This window comes from Schistocerca americana, chromosome 3 (assembly GCF_021461395.2).
Source record: "Schistocerca americana isolate TAMUIC-IGC-003095 chromosome 3, iqSchAmer2.1, whole genome shotgun sequence".
Classification (NCBI taxonomy): Eukaryota; Metazoa; Arthropoda; class Insecta; order Orthoptera; family Acrididae; genus Schistocerca; species Schistocerca americana.
Genome location: NC_060121.1, coordinates 641772335 through 641798127, shown reverse-complemented (window position 1 = coordinate 641798127; position 25793 = coordinate 641772335). Strand labels below are relative to the sequence as shown.

At 43.6% G+C, this 25793-nt stretch overlaps 1 long non-coding RNA gene across 1 annotated transcript in view; it reads right to left on the bottom strand.

The window, feature by feature from the left end:
- The window catches only part of LOC124607421, a 1003590-nt gene that overhangs the window by 662408 nt on the left and 315389 nt on the right, over positions 1 to 25793 (bottom strand). The gene's annotated exons all lie outside the window — the stretch shown is intronic.

Below are 25793 nucleotides of genomic sequence, written 5' to 3'. Positions count from 1 at the left end.
CGTATATTTGTACAAGGTGTGATAAAAACGGTGACAATTTTTGTTTTTCTTGAAATATTCTTGTTTATTCATCAAAATCAACTTTATCCCCTTCAAAGCAATCCCCCTAACATACAACACACTTGCGCCAGCCCTTTTTCCAATCCCGGGAGCATTTCTGGAGCTCACTTTTCGTTATGGTGTTCAGCTCTTTCAGCAATTCTGTTTTAGCTCATCAATGATGGCAAAACGACGTCCTTTCGTGGTTCTCTTCCGCCTCGGGAATAGAAATGGGTCGCAGGGGGTCACGTCCGGCGAATACGGTGGCTGAGGCAACATAACGTTTTTGTTTTTGCCAAAAAATCATGAACAAGCACTGATGTGTGAGCGGGAACATTATCGGGACCCAGTGTCCGCGACTGGTTTTGCCCCAATTCCGGCCGTTTTCTTCGGATTGCTTCACACAAACGGCGCATAACTTCCAGGTATTATTCCTTACTGACCGTACGACTATAAGGCAGGAACTCGTAATGCACTGTTCCATTGTAATAGAAGAAAACAGTGCGAAGCATCTTCAAACGTATTCGCACTTGAATTTTTTTCGGTCTTGGCTCTTCAGGCAGTTTTCATTGGGACGACTGGGTCTTTGTTTCGACATCATACCCGTATATCCGTGTTTCGTTACCTGTTACAACCTTCTTTAGAAGTTCTAGATCGTTGTCGACTTCATTAAGCAGTTCCTGAATGACATCTACGCGACGTCGTTCTTGGTCAAAATTCACCAATTTCGAAAAAACTTTGCTGTTACACATTTAAAGCTCAAAACATCCGAATAAATTGCTTAATATGAGCCACAAAACATGCTGACATCATCAGCAACCTCTCTGATTACGTTTCGCCGATTTTCCAGAACCATTTTCTTTACTTCTTGTACACTGCCGTCAGTAATTGATGTACTAGGGCTTCTAGTACGGTCGTCGTCTTCAACGCCTTCTCGAACCTCATTGAAACGTTTACACCAGTCGTAAATTCTTGTCTTACTCATAGTACGTTCGCCAAAAGCCTCAGCCAACATTTCGAATGAGGGGTACTGCACTTTATTCCAGGTTTTCAAGCTAAATTTAAAATAAATTCTTTGATCCATCTTTTTCCTAACTAAAAATTTGTCGAGCACTCGAAAACACGTATAACCTTTTCTACTGTCAACAGTAAACTAAATACTCAAAACAGCTGAAAATGCAAACATACACCAGAAACACGTGTACGAACAAGGAAAAAAAGTTCTGTAAATCAGATGTATAAAGCTTGCGAAATAAAAAACTCAATTTACTTTTTGATCACATCTCTTATGTTCCACATCTCCTCCTAAACCACTGCACTGATTTCAACAAACTTGGTAAACATACACGTTACTGTCAGGCAACTGTCGATGTGGGGTTAGAACCACGTAGCTACCATAGTTCAGGAGATACTATATCGTAAACAATGACATGCGTGAAAAAATTCTGCATCATGCGTAACGTTTTAATACAGTTACTCTTTACTACTAACAAGGGAACCTCCCCATCGCACCCCCTTCAGATTTAGTTATTAGTTGGCACAGTGGATAGGCCTTGAAAAACTGAACACACACCAATCAAGAAAACAGGAAGAAGTTGTGTGGAACTATGAAAAAAATAAGCAAAATATACAAACTGAATAGTCCATGCGCAAGATAGGCAACATCAAGGGTGATATGGGCCGAGGAGCACCGTGGTCCTGTGGTTAGCGTGAGGAACTGCGGAACTAGAGGTCCTTGGTTCAAGTTTTCCCTCGAGTGAGAAATTTTTTTATTTTTTTTTTATTTTCAGACAATTATCAAAGTTCAAGCACTCCTGTGCGATTGTGAAACTGTTGCGTTCATTTGTTGCAGTTTATGTGACAAACTCTTATGTTTTCATCACTTTTTTGGGAGTGATTATCACATCCACGAGAAAGCCTAAATCGGGCAAGGTAGAAGAATCTTTTTACCCATTCGCGAAGTGTAGAAGTTAGGTGGGTCGACAACATATTCTTGTCATGTGACGCACATGCCGTCACCAGTGTCGTATAGAATATATCAGACGTGTTTTCCTGTGGAGGAATCGGTTGACCTATGACCTTGCGATCAAATGTTTACGGTTCCCATTGGAGAGGCACGTCCTTCCGTCTACTAATCGCACGGTTTTGCGGTGCGATCGCAAAACACAGACACTAAACTTATTACAGTGAACAGAGACATCAATGAACGAACGACAGATCATAACTTTGCGAAAATAAAGAAAGTAAAATTTACACTCGCGGGAAGACTTGAACCAAGGACCTTTAGTTCCGCAGCTGCTCACGCTAACCACAGGACCACCGCACTACTGAGCGCATGCTATCATTGATGTTCCTATATTGCACATGGACTATTCAGTTTGTATATTTTGTTTATTTTTTTCATAGTTCCACACAACTTCTTCCTGTTTTCTCGATTGATGTGTGTTCAGTTTTTCAAGGCCTATCCACTGTGCCAACTTATAACTAAATCTGAGGGGGATGCGATGGGGAGGTTCCCTTGTAAGACATCCCTACAGTTGAGTCAACTTCAGGAAACCACATACACGTAGCAGCGCTTTCGACAGCTGTCAGCTGCGAAGCGCAAACGGCTATAGACGAAAGCAATAACCAACACATCCCCTATTATTGAATGTCACATCGCCAATTACTTTACTACGAACCTCGATCCGACAAAACTTTGGAATGGCATAATGCTGTGTGTTAGGAAGATGTTGGGTAATGTACTTGAGGCGATCACCTTAGCTAGAAAGGGAGAGAATGAAACTGTGTTAAGTACCACGAATACGCCTTACTCCGACAAATCTCCCCTCTCACTTCAAGAGAATGCCGTTTCCAGTGAGACTTCGATTTGCCATTACAATTAACAAGTCATACAGGCTGTCTATTAATACTGTGGAGTGACATCTCCATGTTTTCTTATGGAAAGCTTTATGTCGCTTGCTCAACGGTGAGCTCACCCAAGATTTCATTCATCGTAACTTCTGGATATCTAACTAGAAATACTGTTTATAAATAAATTCTGACTTAAATAACGTTACAGAGAACTTTTATTTTGCATATCATGTATCTTAAGTTGGATACCGTACTAACACATTTGTGCATTACGCATATTCCTTTACACGACTCTTTCAAAATTTCGAAGGTATTTTCATTACTACATGGAAATGAAATTTTTTCGATATTACACTAAAAACACTGTTCATTTTTTGTTTTCGTTTCTGATAGAAAATTGGCGAAATGAATAACCGGGCAATACCAGATTTGTCAGGAAGTATCATTCATAAGATCCGCTGAAATTACTATCCTCAGTGACAGCGAAGAAAAATTACAGGACATACTGAAGGGAATGGTATACTGAGCATGGAATATGGATTGTCAGTAAACGGGAGAAAGATTAAAAAGCAGTGACGATTAGCACAAATGATACTAGCGAAAAATTTAACATCAAACTTGCGGACCACGAAGTAGACGAATTGACGGAATTCTGCTACACTGGAAGCAAAATAACGTATGACAAACGAAGCAAGCAGAGTAGTACAGGCAAAGAGTGCATTCGTGCCAAAATAAGTCTGCTAATAGGGGATAGTAGCTTATATTGTATGGCTGCTAATTAGTAAGACTGCTATAAAAATCGTACGTCTAGTATTACAAGACATTTACTGAGGTCAGCGTGAAATAAGTGCTTCTTGGAGCCGTATTGTTACCTAAGAGCTCTGTGCGTTTAGGAACAAATTGTTTGAAGACAGCGCCGGCCGAAGTGGCCGTGCGGTTAAAGGCGCTGCAGTCTGGAACCGCAAGACCGCTACGGTCGCAGGTTCGAATCCTGCCTCGGGCATGGATGTTTGTGATGTCCTTAGGTTAGTTAGGTTTAACTAGTTCTAAGTTCTAGGGGACTAATGACCTCAGCAGTTGAGTCCCATAGTGCTCAGCGCCATTTGAACCATTTGAAGACAGCGTTGATTTTCGGTACGGATAGAAGCTGCAGTAATGAACCGAAATTTGTGCCAAGGCCGGGACTTTGATTCAGGTGTCTTGTTTAGGAGGCAGATGTATTATCCACTATACCACCCTGGCACTGTGGCAAACATAGCTGCACCGACTACCCTAGTTCAATGCCCTCCCTAACACAAACTTCAATTCACACCTCAGCCCATCTTGATTTTCCCCTTCTTAAATCGTCAGTAATGCCGAGCCTCTCCAATACTGGAATAAAAACCCAGCTTTGTAGGTAATTTGGAAATCCTGCCTGCATCTCAGGCGTAGGTGATTTATTGATCTGATGTAATTACATTTTCCTGGAGACATAATTAGTCTCAGCTTTGTCTTCGATGTGGACAGAAGCCGATATAATGAATTAAAATCAAGATGGGCTTGATTGTGAATTGACCTTTGTGTTAGAGATGGCAAACGACTAGGGTAATCAGTGCAAGTGTGTTTATTACAATGCCAGGATGGTGAAGTGAATAACACATCTGCCTAGTAAACAGGAGATCTGAGTTCAAGTCCTGGCTTTGGCACAAACTTTAATTCCTTATTTCAGCTTCCATTCTTATCGGAGATAAAGTTGAGACTCAATTTGCGCCCAGAAAAACGTAACTACGTAGGCATTGATTTTCTTGTAGTTTTCATCTAACTTTTTGTGTACTTGGCGGAGAGAATTACTGTTATAACCTAACAGGCAACGTCATTTTCTATTTAGAAGTGAATACACACTGAAATAATCTGTATTAGTTGTGGTTCGTTAGTAATAAATAAACTGACAAACATAAAATGGCGACATTGCCTATAATGTACCGCTGTAAGTTTCCGAAACTGTAGCGCTACAATTTGAGAAACTTGTTGGAATAGTGAGCTTTAAAAATGCGTTTGGCTTTATTAGTGCAACATAATTTTTAGAAATGATGTGATGAATTTTCTAAAATCTTCTTTAACCTAAGCTAGTAATTAAAAATTATTTTGTATTATATCACGGCAACAGAAGGGCGTTATGGAAAGTGGTGCACAGATGATCTGCATTTAGCTGTAACAATATATCTAAATGGGGATAATGAATTAAATGAATGTGCTTGCATGTCAAATGCGTCTAATCAATAGTTAAGGGCCATGCGGAAAATGCAAACTGGCATGCACAAATTTTTTGGTCGCAGTTAAGTGTTTCGCAACGAATTGGAAGAGTATATTGTTACAAGTGAAGAGATGATGTCCGGTTTAATAATGACTACGCGCAAGAAAACTTGCGTTCGATATTGCAGAAGCAAATTGACTGCTCCATAATATCAATATAGAAAAATCCATGGTAATGTGAAACAACAGATGAAAGCTCAAGGGGAAGAAATCTAGAACTACAGTTCCACCCGCCAAAGGAAGTGTTTTGCACATCTAAGGTGAAACCAACCCAGAAACACATTCGTAAAACAGAGAAATGGTACATCGAGTTGTCCGAAGAAGATCGGATAAAAGGAATGATCAGATATATGAAATGCAAAATGTGGATCCATACAGAGTGTGCAAGATGGGAAAGGAGGGAAAAAGTTATACTGCTATGTCTGCCCAACAGTGAAATAAGAATTAAAATGTGGAACATTTCCTTAAACTAGTACTTCAGGGTCCTAGTCGATACGGTAGGACAATTTATGCAGCCACTGACAGAACTTAGGAAGCCAAAATCCTAATTTTTATCTCCGTCCGAACAGGCCTTGGAAGGCCCAACGGGACCGATCGGCCACCATGTCATCCTCAGCCCACAGGCGTCACTAGATGTGGATATGGAGGGGCATGTGGTCAGCACACCGCTCTCCCAGCCGTATGTCAGTTTACGAGACCGGAGCCGCAACTTCTCAATCAAGTAGCCCCTCAGTTCACTTCACAAGGGCTGAGTGCACCTCTCTTGCCAACAGCGTTCGGCAGACCGGATGGTCACTCATCCACGTGCTAGCCCATCCCGACAGCGCTTAACTTCGGTGATCTGACGGGAACCAGTGTTACCACTGCGGCAAGGCCGTTGGCCAATTTGTATCGCTTGCAGATATTTAGAAAATGAAGTGTAGCCTGTTTATTTTTCTCAGAGTGTACTTTCTTTAAATCTCATACCAAGAACAAAATGCTGCAACAGAGGATTCCATTGTTTAAACAATTTTGTAACTTACTGTTTAGCCTATGATAAATCAAATCTCGAAATTGGTACAATTTAGGCTACTATCCCATATGTAACATAGGTCTTAATTTGTGTAAGAAATTTCTGGGGAAGTACATCTGTAGCACAGCATTGTACGGAAGTGCATTATGGACTGTGGGAAGCCAAAAAGTAAAGAACTGAAGCGTTTGAGATGTATGCTATACGTTACTTGGAGCTAGACGGATCCGACATTCCCTTTCGGAAATTGTTAGAGAATTCAGTATTCCGAGATCCAGAGTATCAAGAGTGTGCCGAGAATACCAGACTTCAGACAATATCTCTCACCACGGACAAAGCAGTGGGCAACGGCCACTCATTTAACGACCGAGAGCAGCGGCGTTTGCGTAGAGTTGTCAATGCTACCAGCAAACATCACTGCGTGAAATAACGACAGAAATCAGTGTGGGACGTACACGACGAACGTATCCGTAGAACAGTGCCGTGAAATTTACCGGTAATCAGCTGTAGCAGCAGACGACCTACGTGAGTGCATTTGCTAACAGCACAACGTCGTCTGAAGTGCCTCTCCTGGGTTCGGGACCATATCGGTTGGACGACTGGAAAACGTTGGCTCGGTCAGATAAGTCCCGATTTCAGTTGATAAGAGCCGATGACAGGGTTCGAGTATTGCGCAAACCCCACAAAGCCAAGGACTCAAGTTGTCAACAAGGCACTTTGGAAGCTGGTGGTGGCTCCATAATGGTGTGGGCTGTGTTTGCATGGAATCGACTGGGTCCTCGGTTATGTTCGGCTACTTGAACACCATTCATGGACTTCATGTTCCCAAATAACGGTGTCATTTCACCGTGTCACGATTGTTTGCAGTTGGTCTGAAGAACATTCCGGACAGTTTGAGTGAATGATCGGGCCACGCAGATTGTCCGACATGAATCCCATCGAATCGAGCATTTATGGGACATAATCGAGAGGTCAGTTCGTACACAGAATCCTGCACCGGCAACAGTTTCGCAAGTATGGACGGTTACAGAGGCAGCACGGCTCAATATTTCTGCAGGGGTCTTCAAACTACTTGTTGAGTCCATGCTACGTCGAGTTGCTGCACTACGCTGGGCAAAACGTTGTCCGACACCGTATTAGGACGTATCCCACGATACTTTCTCTCTCTCTCTCTCTCTCTGCTATTAATGATACTTGACAAGGATTCTGAACTAATCAACAGTACTCAAGAAACAGTCGACCGGTTGATTTGCAAGCCGTTTATTTCGTGGATGGATTAAGTTTCCTTACGATTATGCCAATGAACTTTCCTTACAATTATGCTAATGAACTTCAGTCTTACATCCTTTTTTACTACTAATCGTTTTATGTGATCGTTCCACTTCAGGTCGCACCAGATGGTTACTCTAAGGTATTTTTCGGTGGTCCCTAATTGGTGTGATTTGTCGCCAATAGTATAATGGAACAATAGCGTGTCTCTTCGCCTATTTATGGACAATAAGTTATATTTATTTACGTTCCACGGTCAACTGCTCGTCCCTGCACCAATCGTCCATCTCCTGCAGGTCTTCTTGAATTTCGCTGCACTTGGCTGGCGTTGCAATACCATCGTTCGCGAACAGTCTTACGGAGGCTTCAAAGTTAAGGTCTAGATCAACCTTATTTTTTTTATTTTTATTTTTTTTTTTTTTACCTACAGCCCACTTTTGTATGTCTGTTAGCAGTTCAATTTTCTAACGCACACCGGTGCCACAGTTATCGTTGTTTATAAAGTAGACAAGTAACTTTATAAAATTTATAAAGCAGAATTATAGCAAGTTAAAACACATAACAATAATTACATACGAAATACTTTATATCAAAATTTTATGAAAACTTAATGAATATTTTTTAAACCCCTACCGCGTACCGCCCACCATGAAAGCCGGAACGCGCAGTAGTGGGCGGTAGGGACCAGGTTAACGATAACTGCCCTAGATCATAATGGAGATTGTAAATATACACATCATAAAAATTTTTGCATAACCCAGTTCCTAGAACTACTGACGACAGACGTTGACTGTGGATATTGTACCACAGACACAGTCCCTTTGACTGTTCAGAGGTGTCAGTAAACCCACCCAAAGATGTAAACAACCATGTATGAGCAGCATCTATTACACGGAGGGGATCCGACAGCCGATCAGTTCCAGTAATTCCACCAGGAAGAAGGTGCACGGCTCGTGTTGTCTGTAGTTCAAACATGCCTAGACGGTCGTTACCGCAATTCGATCGCGTCTGCATAGTCACTTTGTGCCAGGAGGTCTCTCAACAAGGGAAGTGTCCAGGCGTCTCGGAGTGAACCAAAGTGATGTTGTTCGGACATGGAGGAGATACAGAGAGACAGGAACTGTCGATGAGATGCCTCACTCAGGTCGCCCAAGGGCTACTACTGCAGTGGATGACCGCTACCTACGGACTGTGGCTCAGAGGAACCCTGACAGCAACGCCACCATGTTGAAAAATGCTTTTCGTGCAGCCACTGGACGTCGTGTTACGACTAAAACTGTGCGCATGATGCGCAACTTCACTCCCCACGTCCATCGCAAGGTCCATCTTTGCAACCACGAGCAGTGCGGTACAGATGAGCCCAACAACATGCCAAATGGATAACTCATGTTTGGCATCACGTTCTCTTTACCGATGAGTGTCGCATATACCTTCAAGCAGACAATCGTCGGAGACGTGTTTGGAGGCAACCCGTTCAGGGTGAACGCCTTAGACAAGCTGTCCAGCGAGTGCAGCAAGTTGGAGATTCCCTGTTGCTTTCGGGTGGCATTATGTGGGGCGGACGTACGCCGCTAGTGATCATGGAAGGCGCCGTAACTGGTGTACGATACGTGAATGCCATCCTTCGACCAATAGTGCAACAATATCGGCAGCGTATTGGCGAGGCATTCGTCTTCATGGACGACAATTCGCGCCCCCATCCCGCACATCTTGAGAATGACTTCCTTCAGGATAACGACATCGCTCGACTAAAGTGGCCAGCATGTTCTCCAGACATGAACCCTATCGAACATGACTTGGATAGATTGACGATGTGACCCACCAACCACTCTAGAGGGATCTACGCCGAATAGTCGTTAAAGAATGGGACAATCTGGACCAACAGTGCCTTGACGAACCTGAGGATAGTATGCCACGACAAATACAGGCACGCATCAATGCAAGACGACGTGCTACTGGGTATTAGAGGTACCGGTGTGTACAGCAATCTGGGCCACCACCTCTGAAGGTCTCGCTGTATGGTGGTACAACATGCAATGTGTGGTTTTCATGAGCAATAACAATGGCGGAAATGATGTTTATGTTGATCTCTATTCCAATTTTCTGTACAGGTTCCGGGACTCTCGGAACGGAGGTGATGCAAAACCTTTTTTGATGTGTGTAGTAGCGGCTATTTAACACTGCTTTGAGGCACACTCGAAATTACCTTTACATTTGTCGACGTCGTTTCCTTAAGAACGACGTGTTGAGTTCTGTCAGCGAGGAAACGCTATATGCTATCACAAATCTGCTCCGATAGTCGGTAAGCGCTTATTTTGTTCGCTAAACGACAGTGAGGAACTGTATCGGAGGCCTAAGGGAAGCAAAAGAACATGGCGTCAACGCGAGCGCCTTTGCGAACGACACTCTGCAACTCGCGGAAAAAAAGAGCGGGCTAAGTTTTGCAAGACCTCTGTCTGCGTAATCCGTATCGACTTTTACAGAGATTTTCGTTCTCCAAAAACATCATAATGCATGAGCATAAAAACATGTTCTGCAATTCTACAACAGATTGACGTCACCGACATAGGCATAGAATTATACGCATCTGTTCGAGTACCTTTTTTTAAAACAGGAATGACTTGCAATTTCTCGAATCGCTAGGTACTCTTTGTAGTTCCAATGGCCTACGACAAACTGCTGCTAGAAGGGGAGCAAGTTCTCCGGCATAATCTCTGTAGAGCCACACAGACATCTCATGCGACCAAGCTGCCCTTCTGCTGTTAAACAGTTTCAGTTGATTTTCTATTCGGTGATTGCTTATCTCAGTATCTGACATTTCGCCATTCGTGCTATGAATGAAAGGAGGAACCGTCCTACTGGTTCGAGCGGTGACACAATTTCTGAAGACCGAATGCAGTATTCCGGCCTGTGGAGTACATGGCAGCCGCGGTTCGTGAGATCAGGAGCCAACAGTGGTCGGACGTGCGATTAGGAAACTGTCAGTGGGCCGGTCGTTACCCGCCTACTGACATTTCAGATAATGACGGGAGGCATTACCTCATTACAATAACGAGGTGCTAGTGCAGCAGGCCCGCACTGGTCCACAGCTTGTATAAACAACCGCCCATATGGCGCCGATACGTATGAGCAGTACAGCCCCGTGAAGAGGTTCTGTAATAGTATTCGTTGTTGCAGCTTTCTTTGCTACCTCAACTGTAGTATAACGTCCATCAGATACTGTCGTTTTTAGTCTGACATTAACTAATGGCAGCTATATTACTGTTGTTAAAGTACGCACTTTCACTGATGAAAAACTAACTGGGCATGTGGCTACGCTGAACGAATAGCACTTCCGCCGCCTAGGTAACTGGAATGGTTCCTCGTAGCTGCCATTCTCTCGAGGGACACACAACTGCATATCACCCAAGGTTGTTGATGAAAAACTAATTGGGCATGTGGCTACGCTGAACGAATTCGTAGGAAGGACGGAAAAAAGGGACATTTGCGCTTAACGTTCAAATGGCTCTGAGCACTATGGGACTTAACATCTATGGTCATCAGTCCCCTAGAACTTAGAACTACTTAAACCTAACTAACCTAAGGACATCACACAACACCCAGTCATCACGAGGCAGAGAAAATCCCTGACCCCGCCGGGAATCGAACCCGGGAACCCGGGCGTGGGAAGCGAGAACGCTACCGCACGACCACGAGCTGCGGGCGCTTAACGTTCCGTCGACGACGAATTCATTAGAGACGGAGGACAAAATGGGAATACGCTTAGGGTAAGGACAGAAGATATACTCTTTAAAATTTAGGGATTGAACGTTCTCATGTCATTTAAACACATCTCGCGTTCTCACTACATAAGAGACATTCTGGCTTACACGGAGGGCAAACGACAATCTTTCTTCTCCCGCACTATTTGAGAAAATGACAGGAGGCAGAAAAACACGGCTGATGCACTGCCTACCGTCCCTTTCTTGTCTTGTGTGTGGTGGAGGGTACTTTGTTTACCAGTATCATTTCCCTAGAAGCTAGAGACTTGAAACTTTACAACGTAGCTCAGAACTGGGAGACAACGCAACATTCATTTATTTCTTGTCTGGGGTGTGCCGGATAGTGCTTTGTTTACCACTATCATTTCCCGAGAAGTTACAGAATGGAAATTTTAACGTATCTCAGAATTCGATGACAAAGCAATATTAACCGACTCTCGTGTCTGGTGTATGGCGGAGGTTACTTTGTGTACCACTGCTACTTCTTCCCTTTTTTTGTTCCACTTGCGAATGTTTCGTGGTAAGAACGGTTGTTGTTAAGTCCTCCTGTGAACTCTGAATCTCTCTCATTTTTATCTTCAGTATCTTTTCGTGAGATAACAGTAGGTGGAAGCAATGTATTGGTTCTCTCAGGTGACAAGAAACTGAAATAATCATGAAATTTACGCACGTTTCTACTGTAATCTCATCAAAACGTTTGAAAACGATTGAAAAATTTGACACACAAAGACTGAAAAGCAAAACATTATTATTTAAATAAAAACTTGTTAAGATAACACGTTTTTAAAAATGACTAAAAAGTTTAAAATAACACCATACAGTCAGTCCTGAAAATATGTGTTTTTGAATTTTTAATAGCTATGAAAATACTTGCACGATTCTGAAACAAAAAAATGAGGCGCATGCAGTACATAACTAATGCTTTAATAGTTTTGGTGGCTAATAAAAATTCACATCCACAAATTTTCAGGACTATCCCTATGGGGTTAGAGATCTGTATGAGGCTAGGAGAAATTATTTTATACTTTTTAGTCCGTCTTAAAAATGTTGTCTGATGTTGTTCCTAGTTAGGCTTGCGTGCCAAGACTCCAACGTGTTTTATTTGAATTTTCTCTTGAACATAACTGCTCTAAATACTGATCATTGCTTTCTCGCAATGTAAATTTCTCAAAATTTCGTTCTGATAAAGACACCCTTAATAGACGTCGAAACCTAGATCAATATACCAAACAATTATTTGCAACCGGTTGGCTGTAGAGTTTCTGTTTGAAAATTATATACGGTTGCTGATGAAACAGCCATGTTTAAACTGTAATTATTTTCGTTATTGTGATGGTAAACATGTCTGAAAAGTATTTGCACAGTGTTAGCCGAATCGGATATTTAGTCTGGTGTCAACTATCAAAAAGGTTACACGTCTTTTGGTAGCATCGGTGATAATTTGTTTTGTATAAAAGCGGATCAGACAATTTTGTTTTAATTCCTACTATAAGAACAGAATAAATTGACACAAAGATTCAGATTTGTTACATAATGCCTTTTGTGAGCTTGCTATGAGTAAAACAAGGGTTTATGAATGGTGCAAGCGTTCCGAAGAAGGCCGAAAAATCTTGAAAATGACGAGCGCCTTGGATGTCCCAGTCAGGTCGTGGATAAAGTGACGCAAATGACTATGAACGATCGCCGAATCAAAATCAGACAAGACGCTCATGATGATGACGTATCAACCGGTTCATGCCACGAAAGTTTTCGGATGTTTTGAACACGAAACTTCCGATGGAAAGCGTTCGGATTTGTCGCGAAACAATTCGTGGGTTTTTCACCATAATAATGCACCTGCTCAAACTTAGTTGTTGGTTGGTGAATTTTTGGCAGGTAGACGGCGTCTGGCGCAAAGACCCAGAAAAATGAATCACATACCGTTGACATCAGGTGACAGTGGGTGTTAATGGTACAACGCGGGATCCGTAAGCCGTTTTGCTATCCTTTCGAAGAAAATCACGTCGCGCATTTGCAATCAGCGCTTAATTTCTACAAGTTTACGTGTCGGAACTCACCTCTTCAACCCCCCCCCCCCCCCCGCTATAACTTATTACACATAATTCCTTATTATAATCAAAACAATAAAACGACAAAGATTTAATATAAACAACAGGAACTATCGTGTGTATTCGTAGCAGTGCTCCATAGTTCTGCTCGCTATATATCGACACAAGTAGGCGGTTACGTGTTCTTGACTACGACGTCATCTTTTTAACTGCTGCCACCCGAAATCTTCAAACACTTTCACTGTGGCGCTCGGTAAACGTGTGACCGATATTAATTAATTCTAGACAGGAAAATCTTCGTAAAATTAGCGACTGAAATTGGTATCTCTTCGCGGTTCCCGTCAATCTGGGCACATATGAGACGAGTGCTATTGAATACCTTCATGGTAAAGCTAGTTGTTAACAATGGCTGAATTATTTATTGTCTGACTCTAACGATTGGATGATGCTGGTGCTCTTGTCGTTAATATTATGAATGCTCAGTAATGATGTGCCTGAAACTTCCTGACAGATTAAAACTGTGTCCCGGACCGAGACTCGAACTCGGGAACTTTACCTTTCGCGGGCAAGTGCTCTACCAACTGAGCTACCCAAGCACGACTCACGCCCCGTCCTCACAGCTTTACTTCTGCCAGTACCTCGTCTCCTACATTCCAAACATTACAGAAGCTCTCCTGCGAACCTTGCAGAACTAGCACTCCTGAAAGAAAGGATACTGCGGAGACATGGCTTAGCCACAGCCTGGGGGATGTTTCCAGAATGAGATTTTCACTCTGCAGCGGAGTGTGCGCTGATATGAAACTTCCTGACAGATTAAAACTGTGTCCCGGACCGAGACTCGAACTCGGGAGCTTTGCCTTTCGCGGGCAAGTGCTCTACCAACTGAGCTACCCAAGCACGACTCACGCCCCGTCACGACTCACGGGGCGTGAGTCGTGCTTGCGTAGCTCAGGTGGTAGAGCACTTGCCCGCGAAAGGCAAAGGTCCCGAGTTCGAGTCTCGGTCCGGGACACAGTTTTAATCTGTCAGGAAGTTTCATATCAGCGCACACTCCGCTGTAGAGTGAAAATATCATTCTGGAATGATGTTCCTGTTTTCTAATATTTGGCATATTTGTTATTTGGCTAAGACACACACACAATGAATGGGTAATTTAGGGAAGAGGAAAATTTTCTCGAAGAAGATAACGTGTGTGTGCAGATGGCAATGATGTAGATCCAGACTTTGAAGAAGCAAGAGAGGAAAATGATGGATCGGAAGTGACCTTGGATCTAGCTACGTATTGCTTGATTTGTAAGAATAATAATATCCAAAACAGAAGAATCTCGACTCATTTTGTGTGTAAAGTTTTCTTGGAATTAGAATAACTATCATAATTTGTAAATGGTAGCATAAATCATGACTTCTTTTCCAATAACACTTTGAGCAGTAAAATTCAATTATAGGGTTTGAAACAAGAAATGGTTCAAATGGCTCTGAGCACTATGGGACTTAACATCTGTGGTCATCAGTCCCCTAGAACTTAGAACTACTTAAACCTAACTAACCTAAGGACATCACACACATCCATGCCCGAGGCAGGATTCGAACCTGCGACCGTAGCAGTCGCGCGGTTCCGGACTGAGCGCCTAGAACCGCTAGACCACCGCGGCCGGCTTGAAACAAGACATTTTGTATTTATTTTGTATGTAACATGCCACAGGAGGTCTAATAATTGTATTTAACAAATGCATAACCTATCAATTATGACTTCCTTTGAAGAAAAAATTGGACTCGAAAAATTTACGCTTGTTTTGTAGCAATGTAACGTTTTGCCTCCTTTAATGCTCTAGCGATGACTGACGATGAAGATATTCCGGGTCCGTCAGGGTCACGCACAATTCCGGTTTCCCGAAGAGTACGAAAAACAAAACACGATGTGACATGAGACACAGAGCTAGATGCATCAAATATCATTTGGGGTCTACTCACTGAACTGTATTACAACTGGACTGATTCAAGTTCATACTCATTATTACAAATATGCAACACCTTTGAAAACGAACGTCCCTATAACACATTTTCACGAAACATTAATTCCGTGTGCCCTTTGTACAAATGATAGTTACGTAACGATTTAATACGCGTATACTATTTTAAATCTCTGGTATCGACTTGTTCCAGTGAGTTAAAAAAAAATCCCTGGGAGGTTCCGGAACGCCCTTCCGGGCGAAATTAAGCCCGTGTTGTAACTGAATTGCACCTTTTGAAACGAAAAACACCATTTGCTGTCGTGTTTTCGCCATCTCGAGTCGATGCATACTGAATAATGATCGAGCAGCTACAGTAGGTACACCTGAGAGACCCCTCCCTGGAATCGCATTAACCATTAACTTACACCTGGTACCTGCCTAGGTAAACTGTCTGTTTCGATGCGTAATTTATCCCAAGTTTGCGGCCGGAGTGGCCGAGCGGTTCTAGGCGCTGCAGTCTGGAACCTCGCGACCGCTACGGTCGCAGGTTCGAATCCTGCCTAGGGGATGGATGTGTGTGATGTCCTTAGGTTAGTTAGGTTTAATTAGTTCTAAGTTCTAGGGGACTGATGACCTCAGAAGTTAAGTCCCATAGTGCTCAGAGCCAAGTTTTATCTTCAGTCATATAAGATAAGGTCTTGTGAAATAAGAAGAATCGTTTTGAAATAGTCTGTACTAATTGTACCACAATTTTAGGAAGGGCTTTCGCTTTTCTAAGCCGTAAATACGTGAAATAAGCAAACAAGAACTGTTGTGTTTTCGCGACGTCCTTTGGGCGCTGAAGACAGTTCCGTCCATCTCGCTCATCCTTGAATAAGATAAACGAAGGCAAAGGTTTAAAGCACTGATATGAGAAGGAAAACATGAGCGCCATGGTGTCGATACGAAGCTATTCCGGCGCATTAAGAGCGCACAGGAAGTGCTGATCCGGAACGCGGCCATATCGCGGCGAGTTTTATCAGCCGGAGCGCCGTGTCGGCTTTTTACGAGCGCGGCCGGCACAGAGGAGTCTGGCAGTTGTTGACAACCAGAGAGCGGCCCAGTGACACACAGACGCGCTCCTCCATTATCGGCCCACTCATTAACTCGGAATACATTTGCCGCGCGACGCACGTGGGAGCGACAATCAGCTCCACACACGCTTCTCTGTGCTGTCTGCGGCACGGCAAAACACATAACGTACGGTATTTTAGTTATCAGCCAGCTAGTGTGCGTATGATCACGGCGGCTGTCAAGAGACGTTTAATTAGCGAATGCACTACACCGACACAGGCACCAGCCTTCTGTTTATGAGCCCGCATCTCGTGGTCGTGCGGTAGCGTTCTCGCTTCCCACGCCCGGGTTCCCGGGTTCGATTCCCGGCGGGGTCAGGGATTTTCTCTGCCTCGTGATGGCTGGGTGTTGTGTGCTGTCCTTAGGTTAGTTAGGTTTAAGTAGTTCTAAGTTCTAGGGGACTGATGACCATAGATGTTAAGTCCCATAGTGCTCAGAGCCATTTTTTTCTGTTTATGAGGCCGCTATGACTGACAATGTTATCACGACCACAAAAAGGACAAAACCTTTTAATTTCTTTCCTCTGTCAATAAGGATACCACACACTAAATAACCCAAAGCACTTATCTGATACGCATTCGAAAACCCAACTCCACACCCTCCCACACATGTACAGAAGCGCCGGCCGCGGTGGTCTAGTGGTTCTAGGCGCTCAGTCCGGAGCCGCGCGACCGCTACGGTCGCAGGTTCGAATCCTGCCTCGGGCATGGATGTGTGTGATGTCGTTAGGTTAGTTAGGTTTAAGTAGTTCTAAGTTCTAGGGGACTGATGACCTCAGCAGTTGAGTCCTATAGTGCTCAGAGCCATTTGAACCATTTGACACCTTCCCGTACACCATGGCATCATCAGCAAATAACTGCACATTGCTATCCACCCTATCCAAAAGAACATTTATGTAGATAGAAAACAACAGCGGACCTACCACACTTCCCTGGGGCACTCCAGATGATACCCTCACCTCCGATGAATAGTCACTATCGAGGACAACGTACTGGGTTCTATTACTTAAGAAGTCAGTCCGGAGCCACGTGGCTGCTACGGTCACAGGTTCGAATCCTGCCTCGAGCATGGATGTGTGTGATGTCCTTAGGTTAGTTAGGTTTAAGTAATTCTAAGTTCTAAGGGACTGATGACCTCAGATGTTAAGTCCCATAGTGCTCAGAGCCATTTGCAACAATCATCGGAAGAGTCCGGGCAGGAGGAGGGAGCGTTATGGTGTGGGGTACGTTCTGAAGCATTTCCTGGATGACCTCGTAATTCTGAAGGGGACAATGAATCAACACAAGTATACGTCTATCCTTGGGGGCCATGTCCATCCCTACATGGTTCGTTTTTCCTCGGCACAACGGCATCTACCAGCAGAACAGTGCAACGAGTCACATGACTTGCAATTGTAAGTGTGTGGTTCGAAGAGCACCAGGATGAGCTTACCTTACTCCCCTGGCCCCTAAACTTCACGGAGTTAAACCCAATCGAGAATCTGTGGGACCACCTCGATCGGGCTGCTGCACGATGTATGGATCCTCAACAGAGAAATCGAGCGCATTGGCCACGGTACTGGATTCACCATGGCTCCAAATCCATGTCGAGACGTTTCAGAACCTCACTCACAATCTTCCTGCACGTCTCGCAGCGGTCCGCGTTCCGAAAGGTGGTTACTCAGGGTTTTGACAGGTGGTTACATTAGTGTGACTCGGACAGTTTATAATGTTGTGCTAGTTGTGCATCATGCTGGTAGTGCACAAGCCTTACTGTTCCAAGCCTCACTATGTGTGTTATAATAGGAATTACATTAGGAGTTGTCATAAGAATATGGTTACTCAAAACCTGCTTATTTTTATGGCATTCAACAGAAATTAGTTGGCAATGAGTTATAATAACCTAAACAAACGGCCGGCGGCCAGAAATCGGTGGCCTGCAGGTCGGATGCGCCGGCAATTAGTTTCATTTCGGCCCGCGGAAGAAATTCGTATTTCCGCCGACACTCGGCTTGCATCAGGTTTGCTGCTCATGTCGTAGAGCAGTGGAAGTGAGTGTGCTCCCTGCCGCCGTTGGATAAGCAGCTGAGCAGCAAGTCGTATATTCCTAGCTCACTCATTTGTTACATAGTTTAATTCTTAATTTCTTTGCGTGTTTTTGGTACTTGCATTGTTTAATTCATAAATTTCGGGCGTATTATAGTATTTGAGAGTGTAGCATCGCGTTTTAGTACCTGAATAGTGTAATTTCGCTTAGTCTCCTTCCGCCGCCGAGCAGTGTCAGCAGTGCGCAAGTAGTAGCATTACTGCATTTACTAGGCAATCTTGTATTTTAATAACCGTTTAAATTTTATCGATTTGTTTGCGCTCTCTGTAGATTAGTTCAGACGTTCTTTGTAAAACAGTTTTTAGCATGGATAGGGACTGCAACTGCTGTGTTCGGATGCAGGCTGAGTTGGCATCCCTTCGCTCCCAGCTTCAGGCAGTGTTGGCTTCGGTCACACAGCTTGAGGCTGATGCCAAAGGGCATCGCTGTGGGGGTCCGGATGGGGGTTTGTCGGGGACGGCCAGCTCGTCCCACGCATCCCCTGATCGGACTACGACTGTGGTTGCCCGGGATACTGCCCGCATTGAGGCTGATCCCTCACCTGTGGTAGAGTGGGAGGTCGTTTCAAGGTGTGGCAGGGGGCGAAAGACATTCCGGAGGGCTGAACGGAAAGCCTCTCCAGTTTGTCTGACGAACCGGTTTCAGGCTCTGTCTCAGGCTGATACTGATCTTCGGCCTGACATGGCTGCTTGTCCTGTTCCAGAGGTTGCCCCTCAGTCTGCAAGATCCGGGCAGTTGCAGAGGGTGGGCTTACTGGTAGTTGGGAGCTCCAACGTCAGGCGCGTAATGGGGCCCCTTAGGGAAATGGCAGCAAGAGAGGGGAAGAAAACCAATGTGCACTCCGTGTGCCTACCGGGGGGAGTCATTCCAGATGTGGAAAGGGTCCTTCCGGATGCCATGAAGGGTACAGGGTGCACCCATCTGCAGGTGGTCGCTCATGTCGGCACCAATGATGTGTGTCGCTATGGATCGGAGGAAATCCTCTCTGGCTTCCGGCGGCTATCTGATTTGGTGAAGACTGCCAGTCTCGCTAGCGGGATGAAAGCAGAGCTCACCATCTGCAGCATCGTCGACAGGACTGACTGCGGACCTTTGGTACAGAGCCGAGTGGAGGGTCTGAATCAGAGGTTGAGACGGTTCTGCGACCATGTGGGCTGCAGATTCCTCGACTTGCGCCATAGGGTGGTGGGGTTTCGGGTTCCGCTGGATAGGTCAGGAGTCCACTACACGCAACAAGCGGCTACACGGGTAGCAGGGGTTGTGTGGCGTGGGCTGGGCGGTTTTTTAGGTTAGATGGCCTTGGGCAAGTACAGAATGGGCAACAGCCTCAACGGGTGCGGGGCAAAGTCAGGACATGCAGGGACCAAGCAGCAATCGGTATTGTAATTGTCAACTGTCGAAGCTGCGTTGGTAAAGTACCGGAACTTCAAGCGCTGATAGAAAGCACCGAAGCTGAAATCGTTATAGGTGCAGAAAGCTGGCTTAAGCCAGAGATAAATTCTGCCGAAATTTTTACAAAGGTACAGACGGTGTTTAGAAAGGATAGATTGCATGCAACCGGTGGTGGAGTGTTCGTCGCTGTTAGTAGTAGTTTATCCTGTAGTGAAGTAGAAGTGGATAGTTCCTGTGAATTATTATGGGTGGAGGTTACACTAAACAACCGAACTAGGTTAGTAATTGGCTCCTTTTACCGACCTCCCGACTCAGCAGCATTAGTGGCAGAGCAACTGAGAGAAAATTTGGAATACATTTCACATAAATTTTCTCAGCATGTTATAGTCTTAGGTGGAGATTTCAATTTACCAGATATAGACTGGGACACTCAGATGTTTAGGACGGGTGGTAGGGACAGAGCATCGAGTGACATTATACTGAGTGCACTATCCGAAAATTACCTCGAGCAATTAAACAGAGAACCGACTCGTGGAGATAACATCTTGGACCTACTGATAACAAACAGACCCGAACTTTTCGACTCTGTATGTACAGAACAGGGAATCAGTGATCATAAGGCCGTTGCAGCATCCCTGAATATGGAAGTTAATAGGAATATAAAAAAAGGGAGGAAGGTTTATCTGTTTAGCAAGAGTAATAGAAGGCAGATTTCAGACTACCTAACACATCAAAACGAAAATTTCTGTTCCGACACTGACAATGTTGAGTGCTTATGGAAAAAGTTCAAGGCAATCGTAAAATGCGTTTTAGACAGGTACGTGCCGAGTAAAACTGTGAGGGACGGGAAAAACCCACCGTGGTACAACAACAAAGTTAGGAAACTACTGCGAAAGCAAAGAGAGCTCCACTCCAAGTTTAAACGCAGCCAAAACCTCTCAGACAAACAGAAGCTAAACGATGTCAAAGTTAGCGTAAGGAGGGCTATGCGTGAAGCGTTCATTGAATTCGAAAGTAAAATTCTATGTACCGACTTGACAGAAAATCCTAAGAAGTTCTGGTCTTACGTTAAATCAGTAAGTGGCTCGAAACAGCATATGCAGACACTACGGGATGATGATGGCATTGAAACAGAGGATGACACGCGTAAAGCTGAAATACTAAACACCTTTTTCCAAAGCTGTTTCACAGAGGAAGACCGCACTGCAGTTCCTTCTCTAAATCCTCGCACAAACGAAAAAATGGCTGATATCGAAATAAGTGTCCAAGGAATAGAAAAGCAACTGGAATCACTCAATAGAGGAAAGTCCACTGGACCTGACGGGATTCCAATTCGATTCTACACAGAGTACGCGAAAGAACTTGCCCCCCTTCTAACAGCCGTGTACCGCAAGTCTCTAGAGGAACGGAGGGTTCCAAATGATTGGAAAAGAGCACAGATAGTCCCAGTCTTCAAGAAGGGTCGTCGAGCAGATGCGCAAAACTATAGACCTATATCTCTTACGTCGATCTCTTGTAGAATTTTAGAACATGTTTTTTGCTCGCGTATCATGTCATTTCTGGAAACCCAGAATCTACTATGTAGGAATCAACATGGATTCCGGAAACAGCGATCGTGTGAGACCCAACTCGCCTTATTTGTTCATGAGACCCAGAAAATATTAGATACAGGCTCCCAGGTAGATGCTATTTTTCTTGACTTCCGGAAGGCGTTCGATACAGTTCCGCACTGTCGCTTGATAAACAAAGTAAGAGCCTACGGAATATCAGACGAGCTGTGTGGCTGGATTGCAGAGTTTTTAGCAAACAGAACACAGCATGTTGTTATCAATGGAGAGACGTCTACAGACCTTAAAGTAACCTCTGGCGTGCCACAGGGGAGTGTTATGGGACCATTGCTTTTCACAATATATATAAATGACTTAGTAGATAGTGTCGGAAGTTCCATGCGGCTTTTCGCGGATGATGCTGTAGTATACAGAGAAGTTGCAGCATTAGAAAATTGTAGCGAAATGCAGGAAGATCTGCAGCGGATAGGCACTTGGTGCAGGGAGTGGCAACTGACCCTTAACATAGACAAATGTAATGTATTGCGAATACATAGAAAGAAGGATCCTTTGTTGTATGATTATATGATAGCGGAACAAACACTGGTAGCAGTTACGTCTGTAAAATATCTGGGAGTATGCGTGCGGAATGATTTGAAGTGGAATGATCATATAAAATTAATTGTTGGTAAGGCGGGTACCAGGTTGAGATTCATTGGGAGAGTGCTTAGAAAATGTAGTCCATCAACAAAGGAGGTGGCTTACAAAACACTCGTTCGACCTATACTTGAGTATTGCTCATCAGTGTGGGATCCGTACCAGGTCGGGTTGACGGAAGAGATAGAGAAGATCCAAAGAAGAGCGGCGCGTTTCGTTACCGGGTTATTTGGTAACCGTGATAGCGTTACGGAGATGTTTAATAAACTCAAGTGGCAGACTCTGCAAGAGAGGCGCTCTGCATCGCGGTGTAACTTGCTCGCCAGGTTTCGAGAGGGTGCGTTTCTGGATGAGGTATCGAATGTAAAATTAGAGAGATTAGAGCGCGCACGGAGGCTTTCAGACAGTCGTTCTTCCCGCGAACCATACGCGACTGGAACAGGAAAGGGAGGTAATGACAGTGGCACGTAAAGTGCCCTCCGCCACACACCGTTGGGTGGCTTGCGGAGTATCAATGTAGATGTAGATGTAGATGTAGAAGTTGTCCTTACATCGCGCAAGCCATTTCGCCGCCGCTGGATTCGAACAACAAAGTGAAACACATTTCCAGGCGGTGCACTTCATTTATTCAGTGTTACAGAAACAACCCATAGCTACGCAGTCTTCCATCAAAAGTATTTTTGGATAAATATTAACAAAAATGCTTGCCAGTAATGCTTATGTATATGTATACATTATATGTGAAACATTTGAATGACCTGCTTGTGGCCAAAAATCGTTAACTTACTCCTGATTGCTTGTCGGCAGGGACTGCGTATCTCATTGCCATATTTTTGTTTTCCTATTCTTTCTCGCATTAACATTAGTAAATAATTCTGTCGACGTATTACAACATTGCTACTACTGAAACCTAAGGGAATTTATAATGAATTAGCTGCATCCAGCTTATTTTTCATTTACTTTTCTGGTCACAATTCAAGAAGTCTGACATCTCATCTTCAGATGGTTTCTTTTATTTACGTGTCGTGAATATTTTTTCTTCACTAATGGTGTTGCAGAATTTCGCAATGAAATTTGATAGTGTAATAAGGAACTTCGTCAAAGTTAGGCCGTGGTTAAATTTTCTTTGACCAAATTTAGAGCCTCGCCTTAGATTTGATCAAAGAAAGCGTTCGTCTTCTGTTTACAGCACGGAGAAATGCAATCGCATGGAGTGCTAACATCGCTGCAGCTGACATCTAATGTCCATCAACATGGTTTCGAAAGCTACATTGTGCGTCGCATAAACAACAAAATTTACATAAATGAAGCACTGTGTAACTTGCGACCTCTCGAATACAGAAACAGAAGAAGAAGTAGAAGAAATGAGAGCTACAAAAATACTGGAGAGGTACAAGCGGTGAAGTACGGCCAGGACGTTTCCTCCGAGGATATGAAGAGGAAATCTACAAGTTTTGTAGAAATATGAATTTTCTTTTGGCTATAGTATGTCCTACGCAATATTTGCCTACAGATATTTCTTCTTCAGTGCTTTAAAATAGCTTCAGACGTTTCTGATATTATTTTCGTCAACGTGTACTGCGATATTCGAGTAGTGTACTGTAAACTAGAGTAGCTCTCTCCTGTTGCAAATCGTAGTGTTGCGGTAGGTCTGTCTTCGGCGGATATAGCATAATTTTGTATGTAAAGAGTCTAAGATAAACGACTTGTCATAAAGTCTATCCAATATGATGAAGTGAACTGTAAATAAAAAAGCTTTTTTTTTTCAAAATCCCGTGTTCCAATGCGACAATGTAAAATTTCACCACAAAAATGTGTTGCAGTTGTGTACGAGGTGTTGTGTACAAGGTCTAACATGCAACCGGCATACAACTAATTGAAACTGACTAACGTATTATGCGTGAAATTCTAAGAATTAGCATTTTATCCACCCACATGTGGCGATCACTTGGAACCATAATTAAAAGAAATCATTACGAAACGAAAAAGAAATACAGCTTTTCACAACTGTGATTATTGAGATCTGAAGATGATCATTAAGTAATCGAAACTGGTTATCAAGTTTGACTATTTGCAACTGAGGCTGTTACAACAAATTTTTGAAAAAATGCCTGCAGTTGCAGCATCTCTCATGAAAATATGTCACTCATTAACAAAATTAAACATTTACAACAACTTGAACTGATTTATCGAGCCGTATAAAATACGCACAGAACCAACAATAAGGTATGAAAGCTACTTTGCATTAGCCTATTGTGTGAGTGTGGTTCTGACTCACTGTCTCTTCTAGTATTTGCACCTTTTCCCTAGGTGAGCGCACACAAGTATATTTCAACCATTTTTTTAAATCATAGGTGTGCGTTTATGCAACGCTTGTAAGAGACAATATTATCCTATTTCCAGCAAAAGCCACACGGTTACCGGTCAACATCCATGCAGAATTGGAGGGCACCACATATTACATATCTTGTCCAGAAGCTGCCAATATCGACATTTAGCAATAAACCTCTTACCAGTCGTCCTTTCCTCCAAGGTCAGCAGAGCATACTGTTAATGACATGTGTTTATGAGCTATTCCAAATCACAGGTACTTTGAGGACAGCAGACGTTATTTCTCATGCAGCCCAGAAGGGAGCTGAGGCTTGCTGTGATTTTGTGACGATGTCGGTATCAACTGACAGCCTTTTTAAGGCTGACAGCAGCCACAATCATCATGTATTCACCCGGGGCTGTTGTGTGAACTGCACTAAGCAAGTACATATATTATCGGCTATGTTGGAACTCCCTATATCGGAAAAAATTTAAAAATTCCCGTAATAAATGTTTTCTTTACTTAAATATCCCGTATTTTTCCCTGCAGCGCTTTGAAAAAACTTGTCGCGCTACTCGCATCGTTTTTCAAACTGTTAGATTTTTCTCTTCTCTGTTACTTTTGGATATTAAAAAAAAAAACAAATGCAGCCACAGTTTCTTATCAAGTTGCAGTGAACATATGACTTTTATTTCTCATGGCTATTTGCAGAAAGCTAAATAGGTAATTATAAGCCCTGAAAAATCCACGCGAAGTTGAAGAGTGGTATACAGTTCATTAATAATTTCCACCCAGCTATGCCTTTTTTATAAGGCCGTTGTTGGTTAGTAAACGACAACTAGACGCAGACACCGGCACAGTTTCTAGGTCCGAAGGAATGAAAAATAAACAGGACTTAGACCCAAAAGGTTACTTGAAAACATTCTTTTTGAGTCATGAGTCTTCTGAGTGGTCTGAAGCGGCCTGTCACGAATTGGTTCAAATGGCTCTGAGCACTATGCGACTTAACTTCTGAGGTCATCAGTCGCCTAGAACTTAGAATTAATTAAACCTAACTAACCCAAGGACATCACACACATCCATGCCCGAGGCAGGATTCGAACCTGCGACCGTAGCGGTCGCTCGGCTCCAGACTGTAGCGCCTAGAACCGCACGGCCACTCCGGCCGGCGTCACGAATTCCACTCCTGTATTAAATGTGGTTCTGTAAATTGTTCGGTCACTCTTGCGATGTTCTTGCCTGTGAGGCAAGGAACCAGTCTGCTATGGAGATTTGTGTAAACACTAACCTCTCTTTCTTCCTTCCGCGTGCTGGCTTACTGGCACGTAGTCAAATCGAGTCTGGGGGAAATGACAGCAGGGGAGGAGGGAGGGGAGATTAATACAGAATTCAAAAGTGAATGCTTTTCATACTATAAGAAAGCGAAACGGATGAAACAATAATTCTTCTAGTATTGAAGAATCGT